A 15940-nucleotide genomic window follows, 5' to 3' on the forward strand; every position below is an offset into this window, starting at 1 on the left:
CCTTGGCATGAGTCTAGTTAGTCACAGGGAGCTATACAGGTTGAAGACCATGGTCCATATTTATGGCACCTAGACTCAGGGGTATGGTCACTGATGGGTGAAGCCTGGACCCAGGAATAGCAATACAGATAAGGCAGAACAGGGTTTTCAGGTCCATATTGGTTTCTGGCTATACAGGTCTTGTTGAATAATTACTTGGATCTGTGGTACACACTACATTGTCTTTTTTTTATTCTACAAGACACATTGGAGTGCTAAGCACGCAAGCATTTTGGAAGGCACAGGTTATGGGTTTATCCACACTTTATTTTTTCATAGTTTACTATTGTCTTGCTTTGTTCAGCCTCGCAGGTAACGTTATTATAGCGTTTACCTATTTTTACGTTTAGGGACGTTCTCTGATTAGTGACGTAATGCTTATAAGACTTCTAACGGCACATTTCCAGCCACCATTTTATTCTGACTATTCAAGCTGATCAATTGCTGTCTCATCTGTTGCCTAACTTTTCAGAGACCTAGCCATAGGAACTGTGGTTATTGTGATTTCCGAAAACAGGACATGCTGAAGCACCTCAGTCCGCATCCATTCCATGAGTACCCTGCTGGGGAAAATCCTCACTTAAGGCCCGTACACATGATAAGAAAATCTGAAGGGAAAATTAGTCCAACGACCGATCTGCCGATTTTCGGCTTGTTAGTATGGTGCTTTCGACAGCCAACTCCGACTTTTTGACTGACAAAATCCTGATGTGCAGGCTATATAATTTTTGTCATCCGTAATACAACGTCCGATTTTCGTCTCATTAGTACAGATTTCGACGGAAAAAAATCTTAAGAGCAAGACTAGGCATGCTCAGAGACGAAAGAATACATACAAAGCAATCCAACACATGACATCACTTCTGAAGTAAATTTCTGTCGTACGGGAAAATTCGTATGAAAATAACCTCTTCACTTTCCACATCAGACTAGCATGCCACAAAAAACAGACGACAGATCGTTCGATAATCTGATCGTGTGTACGGGGCTTTAGCTAGGGTGAATTATAGATGTTTGGGAGCAGGAGCATATGGGACAAATGGCAAGAATTCTGCTCAGCTCCTGAGGAAACTTTTGAATTCTACTCCGGATGATATTGGTTTCTTTGTTTCAGAGCAAGGTCTTTTGCTGACTTTTAAAATAGGCTCCATCACAGACGTGCAGTACGCAGAATAAAGCAGAATTCCCTGCCACCATGTCTCATCTATTTCAAAGGCTATTGTCCCTTTTGGAGACAGTGGGTGCCATCAGCCAAAAATGCTGTTCTTTTTCTCCTCTCTCTCTCTGACTATATTTATGCATTAGAACCTGTTTCTCCTCTCTCTGACGATATTCATGCATTAGAACCTGAATTGCCTGGGCCACTTACATTTGCTGCAGGTAAGGGGGGATAAAGACATTTTAATGACGATGTGATGCAGTAGGATACCTGTCCAAATCACGTGGTTTCCCACACCGCTCCTGTGTTTACCCAAGCTGAAGTCACTATGACAAGCCTTGGTTCACAAACCACGTGATTCGGACAGGACTCGCACTGCATTCCTGTTCAAATCACATGCGATTCTTTGCAGTGCGCTTTGAGCACATTCATTTTTTATGGGCTCAAATCGCACCACAAAGGTATCGGTTTTAGGTATCGGAGCATTTGCCCGAGTACAAGTCCTCGTACAAATGCTTAGTATCGGCACTAATGTCAATACTGCTATCGATGCAACCCTATTAAAGTATTTCCCTATTCTTGATCAGGTCAGTTGGACTTTTTGATGATGAGCCTAACTCAGGGCAGGTATTCAGTCCTCCTGGCATGTTTGCTGCCCTGTACCTTATAAAGGAAGAATTCAGAAATAGATGGACTGTTCCCACTGTGGATCCAGCCGTTCTTGCACTAAATAATCTATCTACTGTTACTATTAACGGGAAATCCTTCTCTTAAGGGATCAATTGATAGGGGTTTGGAGAGTCTTGAAATCTTCCTTTGCTCTGGTGGGTCCATTCTGTAAGTTGGCCAGACTATGGAAAACTGGACTGGAGAACTCAATAGTGAACTCTCTCTTGATATAGATAATCCTGTTCTGTCTGCAAGATTACATCTCTTGCCCTTGGATCTGGATAGACGCCAAGGAGAATGTTTGTTTCTTTAAATCCCAAGAATATCTTTACTTTCTTTGCATATGCGCAGAATGGTATGGCGTAAAGCTTGGTGGGGCGACCCTGCTTCGAAATGGTGCCTTTTGCGCATGCCTGTTTGAAGGCAAGCTGCTCTTAGGAAAATCCCTTGAGGAATACATTGAGGTGGTTCTGAAAGGAAGGGGGGATCCTACTCTATTATCCTCTATTACACCCCAAATCGATTTGTTCTCCTCCCCCCCCCCCCCCTTTTAGAAAGACGTACTTTACAAATCCTACAGAGGGCCGCTTGTCTGTTTAGGGTCACATGTCCCATCGTGGCTTTAAACATCTGTCCTTATTACAGCAGTATCTTCTGCCTAGTATCCTGTAGAACTGCCACTATATCTCTCCTATATGAAAAGTTTTTTTCTCTTTCGTTCACTGATGGACACAGCTCCATGTCTTCTAGACCCTTGGGCTTATGCTGCTCTCTTCAGGAGTAGGACTAGGCGGGAAACATTTTTGGTTACGCTCCTGAGGCAGTCCCAGAGGTATACCATCACTTCCTGCTATAGGACTTCAGTTTTTTTTCTACCTAGTCAGGAGTAAGGATCTGGCTTCCTGCAGGGATATGCGGTCCTTTCATTTTTTCCTTTTTTAAATGGAATTTTTTCTTTTCTCTGTTATTTTCTGTTCCTGTGTGAACTACAATCAAGCTGTTCCTGTGTGAACTGCAGTCAACAGCTGGGACTGGGTGACGCACTAGATATTCTAGATCCTCCTGGTCTTCCCAGTCTGGCCTGTGAGCGCGACCCAACTATTAGCTCCGCGCTAGGTTGGCCACGACATAGCCCCACTGGATGGGAGCTGACCAGGAGTGAAACCCCTAATAGCCCTGGTGACGTCACGATCAGAGTCACAGTGTACCTTGGACCACAGCACCCCCATTCCAAGATGGCGCAGTGGACTTCTGGGAGTGGTGCCCACCTGATGCCAAGGTGTGGTGAGTAGTGTCCCCTCTCCTTTCTCTGGGATTTTCTGGGGTGGTCGTGGGCCCTCCCTGGGGATGGTAGGCCCTCCTCTGTTTCCTTCCTCCCCTAGCGGTTTCCCCCCTCTCCCTGGCGGGGTTCCCCTGCGTTGGTCGCCCTCACCTGCCCCCTGTTGCCCCCATTTTGGGGAACACGGGTGTTTTTTGGGGTGGGGAGGCTTCACTGGTGCTGGGCCGGAGGGCGGTGGGTGTGTGTTGCTGAAAACCCCCCCTTTGGGGGTGCCTGTACCTTTGGTGCTGCCGGGGGGGGGCGGGTTCCCCCCTGGTAGATTCTTTTTTCCCTGGGGTCCCGCGTGGTGCCGCCATTTTGCAGTGGATGGTGTTCACGGGCTTTTGCGGCCATGTTTGTGTAGTCCGACGGCTATGTTTTTGGTTTCCCATTGTAATTAGCGGCGGCCATCTTGTAGTCTGGTGTGGTGATGTGCTGCGGGGGCCTCTAGTGCCAGTGACGACGCTTCCTTTTCCTCTTTGATCGCAGTGTGGCAGGCTGTTTTGGCGCTCTCTAGCTCTGGGGTGGTGAGTTCTAGTGGGTATACAACCCTTCCTCTGCTATTTACATCGCTGTGGGTGTGCTGATTTATTGAGGTGCTCCAAGCGGTGTGCAGGGGGGTTCTTTTTAAAAAAAAAAAAAAAAAAACTTTTTTTTTCTTTTTGTGCACAGTGCGGCTCAGATTAACCATGAAACCTCTGGAGCCTGTATCACCACCTGACCCACTCCTTAAAGCTGTGGTAACCTCTGGGTCTCAGTCTGTCCTGGCGGCCTTGCAGTCACTTGTGTCCAAGGTTGATATGGCCCTGCAAAGGCGACCTACCAAAAAGCACCCCCCACCTCCACCTGTATCCTCTGCCTCCTCAGAGTCTGAGATGGATTTGGCCACCGCGGACGAAAGTCAGCCCATTTGGTCTGCGACCACGCACCCTGAGTGGTCTAACAGTGAGTACGAATCCTCCTCCTCCGCAGCTGCACATGAAAAAGCGCTGGTGGAGGCTTTGAGTGTGCCAGTGCGGGAAACCTTAAAGTTGGAGGACTCAGCTAATGCTGAGTCGGCGACTCTGGTGCAGTTTGGCACCCGCAAATCATCCAAGGTGACAAAGGTGTTCCCTTTTTCCTGCCAATTTTGACGAGATTGTCACTAATCGGTGGGGTTCCTCAAAATGCATGGTTGGAATACTTAAGCGCTTTGCTAGGAGATATCCTTTTGAGGAGTGTCTCCTGAAGAAAATTAAGCAGGCCATACACTAGCTGAAAAATCGTTCAAACTCTCGAAAAACAAAAAATGGGCCGTGAGAGCAGATGATCGTGCCATCGTGTAATGACCGAATTTAGAACGATAAGTCATTCAGTGGACATAAGTGCAAACAGTTTGGGCAAGAAACACATTAAACCTTCAATTTATCATTCGTTTGGCAGAATTTTCCAAACTGTGCCTTTTGATTTTTCGGCTCTAAAAGTTAAAACCGATTTTCTATTTGTGCCCATTAACTGGATGAAAAATGAACGAACAGACCAAATGACAGATTTTCAAACGATTTTCCAGCTAGTGTATGGCCAGCATAACACTTCCACCGTCGCTTTAGCCTGGTTTCCAGGCTAAATAAGGCCACACTTTTGATGGTGGAGGATTCTTCACCATTTAAGGATCCTGTGGACAAAAGAGCTGAGGCTCTGGTCAGTTACCTTTTCCCTATGGCAGGTTCAATGTTGAGGCCGGTGTTTGCTATCACCTTGGTATCCCAGACTTTAACGGAATGGGCAGGATCTTGATCAATTACGCCAGGATCAGGAAGGGTATCAACACCCTCCTGAGCTGGCAGATCAGTTGATCCAGCGGCTACAGTACATTTGTGATGCGGCCCCCTTGGCTGGCAGGATATCTGTGAGGGCGTGGATTCTTCGCTGCATGATTTGGTTGACCGACCAGGCTTCTAAAAAGGTGCTGACTGATCTACCTTTTGTAGGTGACGGTTTGTTCGGTGCCTCTCGGAAGAGATCATTAAGGGCCTTACGGGAGGTAGGAGTACATTACTTCCGCAGGTTGCTAGGGGCAAGGAACCTCGTCGTAAACGTGGTCCTTCTTTCTCGGCTCACAAGCGGCCCTTTCGTCTGTCTGGTTTGCAGAAAAAGGGTTCAAGATCCACCCGTAACTTCGTGGGAGGCTCCAGGAGACCCTGGAATGGTAAGTCGAACGTGGGCACTTCCGGTTCTGCAGACGAGCCTTCCCCAGCCTGAAGGGGTGTCCCCACCCACATCTGGGGTGGGGGGACCTCTTTGCCTTTTTCTGGACCTGTGGACCTTGTTCATTCAGGACAAATGGGTCCACTAGTTGATTCGGTTCGGTTACAAGATCAAGTTTCGGTTCTTGCCTATGGCAAGGTACTTTGCTTCCAACTTCACCTGTCTCTCGATCAGCTACAGGGCCTCTATGGGGCAGTGCAGGACCTGTTAGCACAAGGAGTCATTGGGCTGGTTCCAGAGTCAGAAAGTTTTCAAGGTTTTTATTCAAATCTGTTTACAGTTCCCATGAAGGCAAGGTTTGACTGATCTTGGATCTCAAGGTTCTAAACCACTTTGTGGGGGTTCAGAAATTTCGGATGAAGTCCATCCACACGGTAGTAGCTTTCCTTCATCTAGGGGATCTTCTGACTTCTATCGATCTCAAGGACGCTTACCTTCATATTCCAATATATATCGGGCATCAGCGTTTTCTTAGTTTTGCCATGGGCGAGGAGCACTATCAATTTGTGGCAATACGTTTTGGCTTCGCCTCAGCTCCTCGGGTGTTCACAAAGGTTTTTGCCCCAGTGCTGGCCTTTCTACAGCAGAAGGGGATCGTGGTGCTGGGTTATCTGGATGATCTACTTCTGCGTGCAGAGTCTTCTTCGGCTCTAGAAGCCATCTTGGACTGTGTGAACTCTACAGGAGTTCAGATTGGACACTGAATTTTCAAAAATCGGCTTTGACTCCGTCCATTAAGCTGGACTACTTGAGTCTGACGCTGGACTCGGCATCGGCCCGGGTGTTTCTTCCTCAGGGCGAAAATTCTGAAGTTGCAGGATGAGATTCGGCTCCTGTTATCCAACTGTCGTCACTCAGGACTTGCATGCAAATGCTGGGTCTGATGGTCTCCACTTTAGAGGCGGTTCCGTTTTTTTAGTTCCATACCAGACTTCTGCAAAGAGAGATTCTTGCCAAATGGAACAAGAATCCGCAGTCGCTGGACGATCTGATCCTGTTGAGTTGAGGTTCGAGGGGGGTCTCTGATATGATGGCTCCGCTCCCTGGCGATTTGCCTGGGAAAGCGTTTCTTCCCCTGTATTGGACAGTGATTTCAACGGATGCAAGTCTGTCTGGGTGGGGAGGTATCTTAGGAATATTCTCAGCTCAAGGTGTTTGGACTTGAGAGGAGTCTCGGCTGCCAATCAACATCCTGGAGATTCGGGCGATCAGACTTGTCTGTCTCAGTGGACGGATCATCTGCAGGGATGCCAGGTGTGGATAAAATCAGACAATGCTATGGCGGTGTCAATCAAGGGGGCACACGGAGTGCCCTGGCAGCTTGGGAAGTAGCCGGCATTCTGAGGTGGGCAGAACTATATGTGCCAGCCGTCTCTGTGCACATTCCGAGGGTAGAGAATTGGCAAGCGGACTATCTCAGTCAGCAGATGTGGGATCAGGGAGAATGGTCCCTTCATCCGGAGGTGTTTCATCAACTGTGTCTCTGGTGCGGGACTCCCGATGTGGACCTGTTGGCCTCCTCAAGGAAGGTACAGAGGTTCGTGTCAAGGTCCAGGGATCCTCTGGCCGACGCAGCAGACGCTCTGGTGGCCCCTTGGGGTCATTATCGTCTGATTTATGCCTTTCTGCCAATACAACTTCTGTGGAGACTGCTACACAGAATCGAGGTAGAAGGGATTTTCGGTCATTCAGGTGGCACCAGAATGGCCTCGTCTGTCTTGGTAAGCAGGCCTGGTAAGGTTGGTAGCAGACATTCCTTTGAAACCTCCTCTCATGAAAGATCTTCTGTCTCAGGGACCAATCTTCCATCCTGCTTTACAGTCGCTGGCTTTAACGGCTTGGTTATTGATAGCCAGGTGTTGAAGGGCATCGGGCTGTCGGAGCCGGTGATTCCTACTCTGTTATAGGCTAGGAAATTACTTCCAGGAATGTTTATCATAGATTTTGGAAGGTGTACATGACTTGGTGTGAGCCACGGGGGCGGGGGGGGGGGTGTGTTTCTCCCTGTTTCTTTTCTGTGTCTCACCTGTTGGAGTTTCTACAAGTAGGTTTAGATCAATTTTTTGGGCTCTGGGCACCATCAAGGGCCATATTTCCATCTTGGCCATATTTTTCCAAAGGCCGTTAGTGGCGAAATCCTTGGTTCACACTTTTGTGCAGGGTGTTTGCCATCTGGCTCCTCATGGCAATCCCTGGTACCTCTGTGGGATCTCAATTTGGTACTGTCGGTGCTTCAAAAGCCTCCTTTTTAAAACATTTGTGAACTCCCTCTGCTCACTCTGTCACAGAAGGTGGCCTTTTTAGTCACTATTACTTCTGCACATAGGGTTTTGGAGTCCTGTCGGTCACCTTACCTGGTGGTTCACAGAGACAAAGTGGTGTTGCGACCCTGTCGGGCGTTCCTTCCTAAGGTTGCCTCTGGGTTTCATTTGAATGAAGATATTGTGTTACTGTCCGTATGTCCTAAGCCGAAACATCCTAAAGAAGTTGCTTTACATTCCTTGGATGTGGTCAGGGCGATTCTGGTGAACCTGGCGGTGACTGAGTCAATTTAGAAATCTGATTCTTTGTTTGGCCTTATGGATGGACCTCGTAAGGGGCAGGCTGCATCTACTGCGACCATTTCCAGATGGAACAGTCAGACGGTGGTGCAGTCCTATTCTATTAAGGGTCAGGTTCCTCCTTTCCCTGTCAAAGCGCATTCTACAAGGCCAATTGGTGCCTTCTGGGCCTTCCGTCATCAGGCGTCAGTGGTTCAGGTGTGTAAGGTGGTACGTAGTCGTCTGTACACACATTCACAAAGTTTTATATAGGGTGGACGTTCTTGCATCTTCTGATGCTGCGTTTAGCTGCAAAGATTTGCAGGCTGCGGTTGCAGAGACTTCCACCTCTTGAGGGTGTATTTGTTCGGGTGGTGAGCTTCAGTTGTTCCTGGTTTCCCTGGTTGGTTATGTTTAGCCCTTTTTGGGAATTTACATGTTTTGCTGTGTTTTTCCCACCTCTCATGTTAATACTGCTTCAGGACATCCCAAGGGTCTAGAAGACATGGAGCTGTGTCTGTCAGTGAACGAAAGAGAGAACTGGATTTTTGTCTTACTGTAAAATCCTTTTCTCTGAGGTTCACTGACGGACACAGCACCCGCCCCTCTGTTGGGTTGAGTTATGTTTTCTTCTGACTCTGCTTGTAACAAACTGAAGTCCTATAGCAGGAAGTGATGGTATACCCTCTGGGACTGCCTCAGGGGTGTAACTAAAAATGTTTCCGCCTAGTCCTACTCCTGAAGAGTGAGCAGCATAAGCCAAAGGGTCTAGAAGACATGAAGCTGTGTCTGTCAGTGAACCTCAGAGAAAAGGATTTCACGGTAAGACAAAACTCCAGTTACTTCTAGCTGTTATAGAAAATGCAGTGGGATGGGTTATACTCTGTGTATTCACACATCAATGTCGTCCTTGCATTTCTGGAAAAAAAATCACTCTGTGGTGTAATGTTATTAGACCTTTTTTATTTACACCCTGAACTCATATCCTAAGGTGTCTTTTACAACAGGTTGCCTAAGCCTAATTGTCTCAACCATTAGCCTGAATGCTGATGCTCACACTTCTCCCTTTTGGTTGATCCTGCATCTTGCTCTGGGTCCTCCTCTGAACTTGTGTTGTATGGGGTATGTGGGTTTTAATTATGACATTTCTTACAACATTTTTAAATGTGTCTGGTCCCATGTTAAGGAACATACTCTTGTTAGCACCCATTGGTTGTCCCTCCATGAGAATTCTCTCAGTTTCTACTTGTGGAATCTTTTGAGGCAACCCTTGTCCTTTTTTTTTTCAATTCAGGGTCACTCCAACTCTCCTCCTCATTATGTGGGAAAGTTGGCTCCACTACTTATGCCTCGTACACACGCAACAATTATCGGCCGACCGATTGTCCAGTGTTGTTGTGTTGGTTGAAATGTGCTCTAGACTGCACATGAATTTTCTCGGCCAACAAAAACCAACTTCAGAAGTGATGTCATGTGATGGTTTACTTTCCGTGTGTTTTTTCTTCTCTGAGCATGCCCAGTCTTGCTCATCAGATTTTTGTCTGCCGAAATCTGTATGACGGAAAATCGGCCGTTCTGTTGACGGCCAACAAAAAATTTTTATAGCCTGCACACCAGATTTTGTTCGGCCGAAAAGTCGGAGACGGTTGTCGAGAGCATCATACTAACAAGCTGAAAATCGGCCGATCGGACATTGGCTGAAAATTCATGGCCAACTATCGATGCGTGTGTATGAGGCATAAGAACCTTCCCTCAGCCTCTACTCCAACCTCAAATATATATTTCTCTCCTTGTATCATGGTTGTGGATTACGAAGTTTCCTGTTATACAGGCTGAGAAGCCATTCTGCTCTCCCATTAAACCTGGGATTTTTGGGCTTTTTTTTTTTTTTTTTTTAAACATCAAGCATCTATTTTTTCCCCAGGTTGCATGGCCACTACTTGATCCTCTGTTCACATTTTTAAAACTCCTCCCCCCCAGATGTCTGTTTGGGCCTCTGCTGCCATGTGCCTTGGCCACAAGGTGTTTCTGCTATCAGTTGTCCTTATTTTTTTCCTGTGGGTCTATTGTTGCCGTTTTGCCAGTTTTTATTTTTGCCCACCCTTCCCCCGTCTTATTGCTTAGGAATGTCCCATGATCTAAGAATCAATATTTGTGTCCCTGTAATGTGCGTTATGAATTTTGGCTTGTCTATAAATTCCAAATCTTTGAGAAGCCTTTTGGCATGGGTAGTGTTAAATTGATGCAGTCCCAGCAGAACTTCTGCCAGTGTCCAATCATCTGAAGGTTTTTGCACATAACCCATGGTCCTGTACTGCACTCCAAGATATGGAATCTACAGGTACATCATAATTCCTATGTTTGTGAGTGAGCTTGGGGTGTTCCCTCACCTCCTGTCCCTTTGATCCTTTGGGGGTTGTGGGTGACACTAGGACCGGAAAGGCACAGACCTTAACAAGGTAATGGTAGTGTGGTTCCAGAGGACCCTACTGTGTAAAGCCTCGTACACACACAATGATTATCGGCCGCCCGATCGGCCATCTTTTGTTCAAGTTGTGTTTTGTTGGTTGGAATGTGCCTAGACTGCACACAAATTTTCTCGGCCAACAAAAATCAACTTCAGAAGTGATGTCATGTGATGGTTTACTTTCCGTGTGTTTTTTCTTCTCTGAGCATGCCCAGTCTTGCTCATCAGATTTTTGCCGAAATCTGTACTTACTGAGCGAAGATTGGCCGTTGTGTTGACGGCCAACAAAAATTTTATAGTCTGCACACCAGATTTTATTCGGCCGAAAAGTCGGAGTCGGTTGTCGAAAGCATCATACTAACAAGCCGAAAATCGGCCGATCGGACGTTGGCCGAAAATTCACGGCCAACTATCGACGCGTGTGTATGGGGCATAACTTGTTCTCACTGCTTCAATCAGCATCAAACTTCCAGGATGGTAATCAAGCAGGGAGTGGGTATTCCAGTCTCATATATAGGCATATTCCAGGAAGCCCAGAAAGGTTTGGTTGATCAGATAGACAATGCTTCCTGTATTCATCTCAAATTTTTATTATAAAAGTGGTGTAACTTAAAGCAGAGTTTCCGGTCTGAAAAATAACATTTACATAAAAATACCCCTGGGACAGTCAGGGCTAGTGCATTTCAGCAATGATAGCCTCTGAACTGTCCCCGAGTTCACTTACCTTTTAGAAGAAATACTTTTTTCTTGTCCAGCGCTGCCATCTCAGGTGTGGGCAGTTGAAGCCAGGGTGTCCTCTTCAGTCCCAGAATGCCCTGCTCGTCAGTTCCGACGCAGGCGCGTCATCGCTGCACAGCTTCTGGGCATGCCCAGAAGCTGTTTAGCAGGGAATGACGCTCCTGCACTGGAACTGACGTGCGGGGCTGGTGCAGGCGCATTGATTCCTGGGAGCGATGATGTTCAGCTCCCAGGAGTCAACGCAAGAAGGAAGTGACGGCGGCGGCTGTGTCCGCAGAGGGAGGAAGAGGAAGTAAGGTAAGTGAATAAAAAAAAAAATTTTTAATTATCCAATTCTTTTACAGGTAATTTAGAGCAAGCAGACAGTGAAAAATTTTTTTTCACGGTGGAATTCCGCTTTAATGTTATGCTAGAATTGTGCTCACATTACTTAGATGGGTTGTGATACGACGGGTGTGCAATTGCAACCAGCTTTTGATCACAAAAAACAATATAAAGCATGAACACCAAGTTCCAACAATAAGTCTATCGATGTCAAATGATCCTTTTAGGTAGGAGAAGCATATTCAAACTTTATCCAGGGACAGTTTCAAAAGAGAAAGGAAAAATATGTACTACTGTTTTTATGGGGGGTGATTTACTAAAGACGAATAGACTGTACACTTTGCAAGGGAACGCACATCTAAGAATTGAAACCTCAGAGCTTAGGGAAGGTTGCACAGTGGGTAAAATGTACAGGTACTGCCCCAAAGTGACTAATGCTATTCTCCTTGCTAACAAACCTGTACTGTTGAAAGCTCTTATTTTCTTTCTCTCGTCACTGCACTCTAGCAATCTCTGGAATTTTGTAAATCTGTTAAAACGTTGTATACAATTCGCCTGTTTGTTTTTTTTTTTTTTTTCTATTGGCTGACGGTTTACTGTGTTATTCTATGACAGTAAGCAATCAACCCATAGAAAAAATAATTCCAGCCAACGGAAGGATGATAACTTTGTCTGCATTCTTACTGCACATAGTCACGCTTTGCAGCCCCACTTCTGAAGAAAATGTTTTATCTAGGGATTGTTAACAAGCTTTTTGACATGTGATGGTGCAATAAAAAGCTTACAATTGCCTCTGTGGTCAAGTACTGTTAGGATAGTAACACAAAAGAGTTAAAGTGTAATTCTGGGCTAAAACTATTAACCACTTCAGCGCCGGAAAGGTTTTACCCCCCCCCCCTCCTGACCGGGTTATTTTTTGCAATACGGCACTGCGATGCTTTAACTGACAATTGCACGGTCGTTCTACGCTGTACCAAAATAAAATTGATGTATTGTATTATAAAACAAGGACTGAGATAAGCAACAAAATGCCTATTGATCACTAATGACCCAGACATAATCTCGGAGGTGGGAGTCCAGGACTACATGGGCTCTAGCGATCACAGGATGATCACATTTAGTATAAATAACAATATAACAAGGCAAGTGGGGAACATAAGAACCCTAAACTTCAGAAGGGCAAACTTTCCAAAATTATACTTCTTCATGGAAAGGGTAAATTGGGACCAAACCCTGGGATCACTGACCACAGAGGAAAAATGGGAATGCTTTAGGAACATATTAAGCAAATGCATCTTGCAGTGCATTCCTATGGGAAATAAATTTAGAAGAGACAAAGCCAAACCTGGCTGGCTAAACCGTAGTGTTAAAAAACTTATCAGGCGAAAAAAATTGGCCTTCAAGAAATATAAATCAGAGGGCACAGTATCGGCTTTCGAGCAATACAAGGAGGCAAATAAGAAAAGTAAACAAGAAATCAGGATGGCTAAAATCAACTTTGAGAGACAAATAGCGGAGGATAGTAAAAAAAAAACCCAAAGAAATTCTTGAAATATATCAACAGCAAAAAAAACTAGGGCAGAGCATATTGCACACATAATTAACAATGATGGGAGGATGGTTACAGAGGACACTGAAAAAGCAACCGTGCTGAATGCTTTTTTCTCATCAGTCTTTACACAGGAAAAGGAGGGGTACACTGACCATGACTGTATGGTTAGTAGTAATACACAGGACTTGCCACTATGGCTAACAGAGGGTGAAATCAGGGAAAGGCTGGATAAACTTAATACAAACAAATCACCAGGCCCGGATGGCGTACATCCGAGAGTACTCAAGGAACTCAGTAAGGTTATATCTAGACCACTGTTCCTGATCTTTGCTGACAGTATTAGGACAGGAGATGTACCAGGGGATTGGAGGAAGGCTAACATGATTCCGATATTCAAAAAAGGCCAGAGGCATATCCCGGGAAATTATAGGCCTGTCAGTTTGACATCAATAGTATGTAAACTTCTGGAGGGGATGATAAGGGACTATATCGTAGAGTATGCTAAAGACAACAACATCATCAGCAATAATCAGCACGGGTTTACAAATGGGCGTTCTTGTCAAACCAATCTCTTAACATTCTACGAGGAGGTGAGCTGTGAGCTAGATAGGGGCAGACCAGTGGATGTGGTGTACTTGGATTTCGCTAAGGCGTTTGATACAGTTCCCCACAAGCGCTTAATTTATAAAATAAGGTCTGCAGGTATCGACAGCAGGGTTTGCTCTTGGATACGGAACTGGCTAAAAGGGCGTGTCCAAAGGGTGGTAATAAACAGCGCATACTCAGACTGGTCTGAGGTAGTAAGCTATGTGCCCCAGGGCTCAGTCCTGGGACCAACCTTGTTCAATTTATTCATAAACAGCATTGAGGACTGGATCAGTAGTTCGTTATCAGTTTTTGCAGATGACACAAAATTGGCCAGGGCAATAACTGCACAGCATGAAGCAGATATCCTACAGAATCACCTGGACAAAATAACGGAGTGGGCAACGACATGGCAAATGAGGTTTAATGTGGAGAAGTGTAAGGTTTTGCACTTGTGGACTAAAAACATAAAAGCACAATACACGTTAGGAGGGGAACCCTTGGGGGAATCAAAAATGGAGAAGGATCTGGGAGTCTTGGTTGATGATAGATTAGGCAACAGCATGCAATGTCAAGCGGCAGCTGCCAAAGCCAGCAGAATATTAGCATGCATAAAGAAAGGGATGTATTCCAGAGATAAGACTATAATCCTTCCACTTTATAAAACTCTGGTCCGGCCGCATCTGGAGTATTCTGTCCAGTTCTGGTCGCCAGTCCTCAGGAGGGATGTCTTGGAGCTGGAGAGAGTTCAGAGAAGGGCAACTAAACTTATTAGGGGATTGGAGGACCTTAACTATGAAGAGCGTCTGCAATCGCTCGATTTATTCTCCCTGGAGAAGAGACGCTTGAGGGGGGACATGATAGCAATTTATAAATTTCTCAATGGGGATCTTAGCTTAGAAAAAAAGCTGTTCATTCGAAGGGATTGCATGAGAACAAGAGGGCATACCATGCAATTAGAGGAGAAGCGTTTTAACCTCAGGCAATGAGGGGGGTTCTTTACTGTTAGGGCTACAAGATTGTGGAATTCTCTACCACAAGAGGTGGTTTCTGCGAGTAGTATGGTGGCTTTCAAAAGACTGTGTAACTATGTAACCTCCCCCATCACCCAGCGCTCAAGCACTCCTATTGTGCAATGTTAGATGAAGTAGAAATATCAACTCCTAAAGAAGCTGCTGCCTAAATATAATCATAAATTAAAAAGGGTGCATAATACCTCCACAATGTCAGGGATCATATACACAAGCAGCGCTAAAAACATATCATGATTAAACATGACAAACTATGAGAAAGAAATATATATTATATATAAAAGTCCATATAGAATACACAGGGAATATAATGAGGAGAAAGTCTCTATAGAGTCCACAACAAGGATAAACACCAGTGTTGGAGCCGGAAATGAATCAATCCCTTTACCTCACCGTGTGATCCTCTCCCCAGGGAAACGCACTTACCGGAATCTGGCATAAGTGAAGCCAAACAGCAGATTCCCAATCCCTAGTGAATCCGGACCATAATCTCTCAGATGTTCACTCTCAGAAAACATATAGCTGTTCACAAACAACCAGGTAAAAAACAGCATAAGATCAAAATGTGTCATGCGGCAGCATCAGACATATTAGGGAGCCTACCGGACTTCTATTATGCTCATCAGCATCCGGAAATCCACGGAAACTACCTAGTCTCCCGCCTAGCGTCCGGCTGCCTGGGTGACTGCGTTGCTCACGCCCTGACCGGTTTCGTCACTCAAAGACTTCTGCGGAGGGCATACTTCCAGCGCCAGTAAGTATATTGACCTTAAAGCAGTAATAAACCTAAAAGCAAACATTATATTACAGCTTACCAATTCTTAGATGGTATAGCTGCATTGGTTTCCTTTTTTAGGCTTTCTTCTATTTTCATTTGGTGATCCAGTCTGTTTTTCACAAGAACAAGGTCTCTTGCAGTTACAGGGATGAGACCGACCATTTAACACTGACAGGGGTATTTTCACAAACTCTGCTTGCTCTGTTGGAGTCCTGCTCTCCTCCATGGGGAGATCTGATGAAAATGCACAGCCTGTCCATTTTCATCTGATCAAACCCACTGGATGGTTGGCCAACGTATCGCCATCTGTCTGTTTTCAGCGGATCGTGTTGGATCCGATGCCAGGCGGGGGTCAGTGGACACATGTCCGCTTACATCCGCCTCCCCATAGAGTAGAATGGGTGGCTTGATCAGGTCTGCCTGAAAAACGGATAGGTGGACCTTGATCGATCTGATCATGTGAAAGGGGCCTAACACTCAATTCCCCCCGAAC

The sequence above is a fragment of the Pelophylax lessonae genome, assembly GCF_965119305.1.
Source record: "Pelophylax lessonae genome assembly, chromosome: 9".
Taxonomy (NCBI): domain Eukaryota; kingdom Metazoa; phylum Chordata; class Amphibia; order Anura; family Ranidae; genus Pelophylax; species Pelophylax lessonae.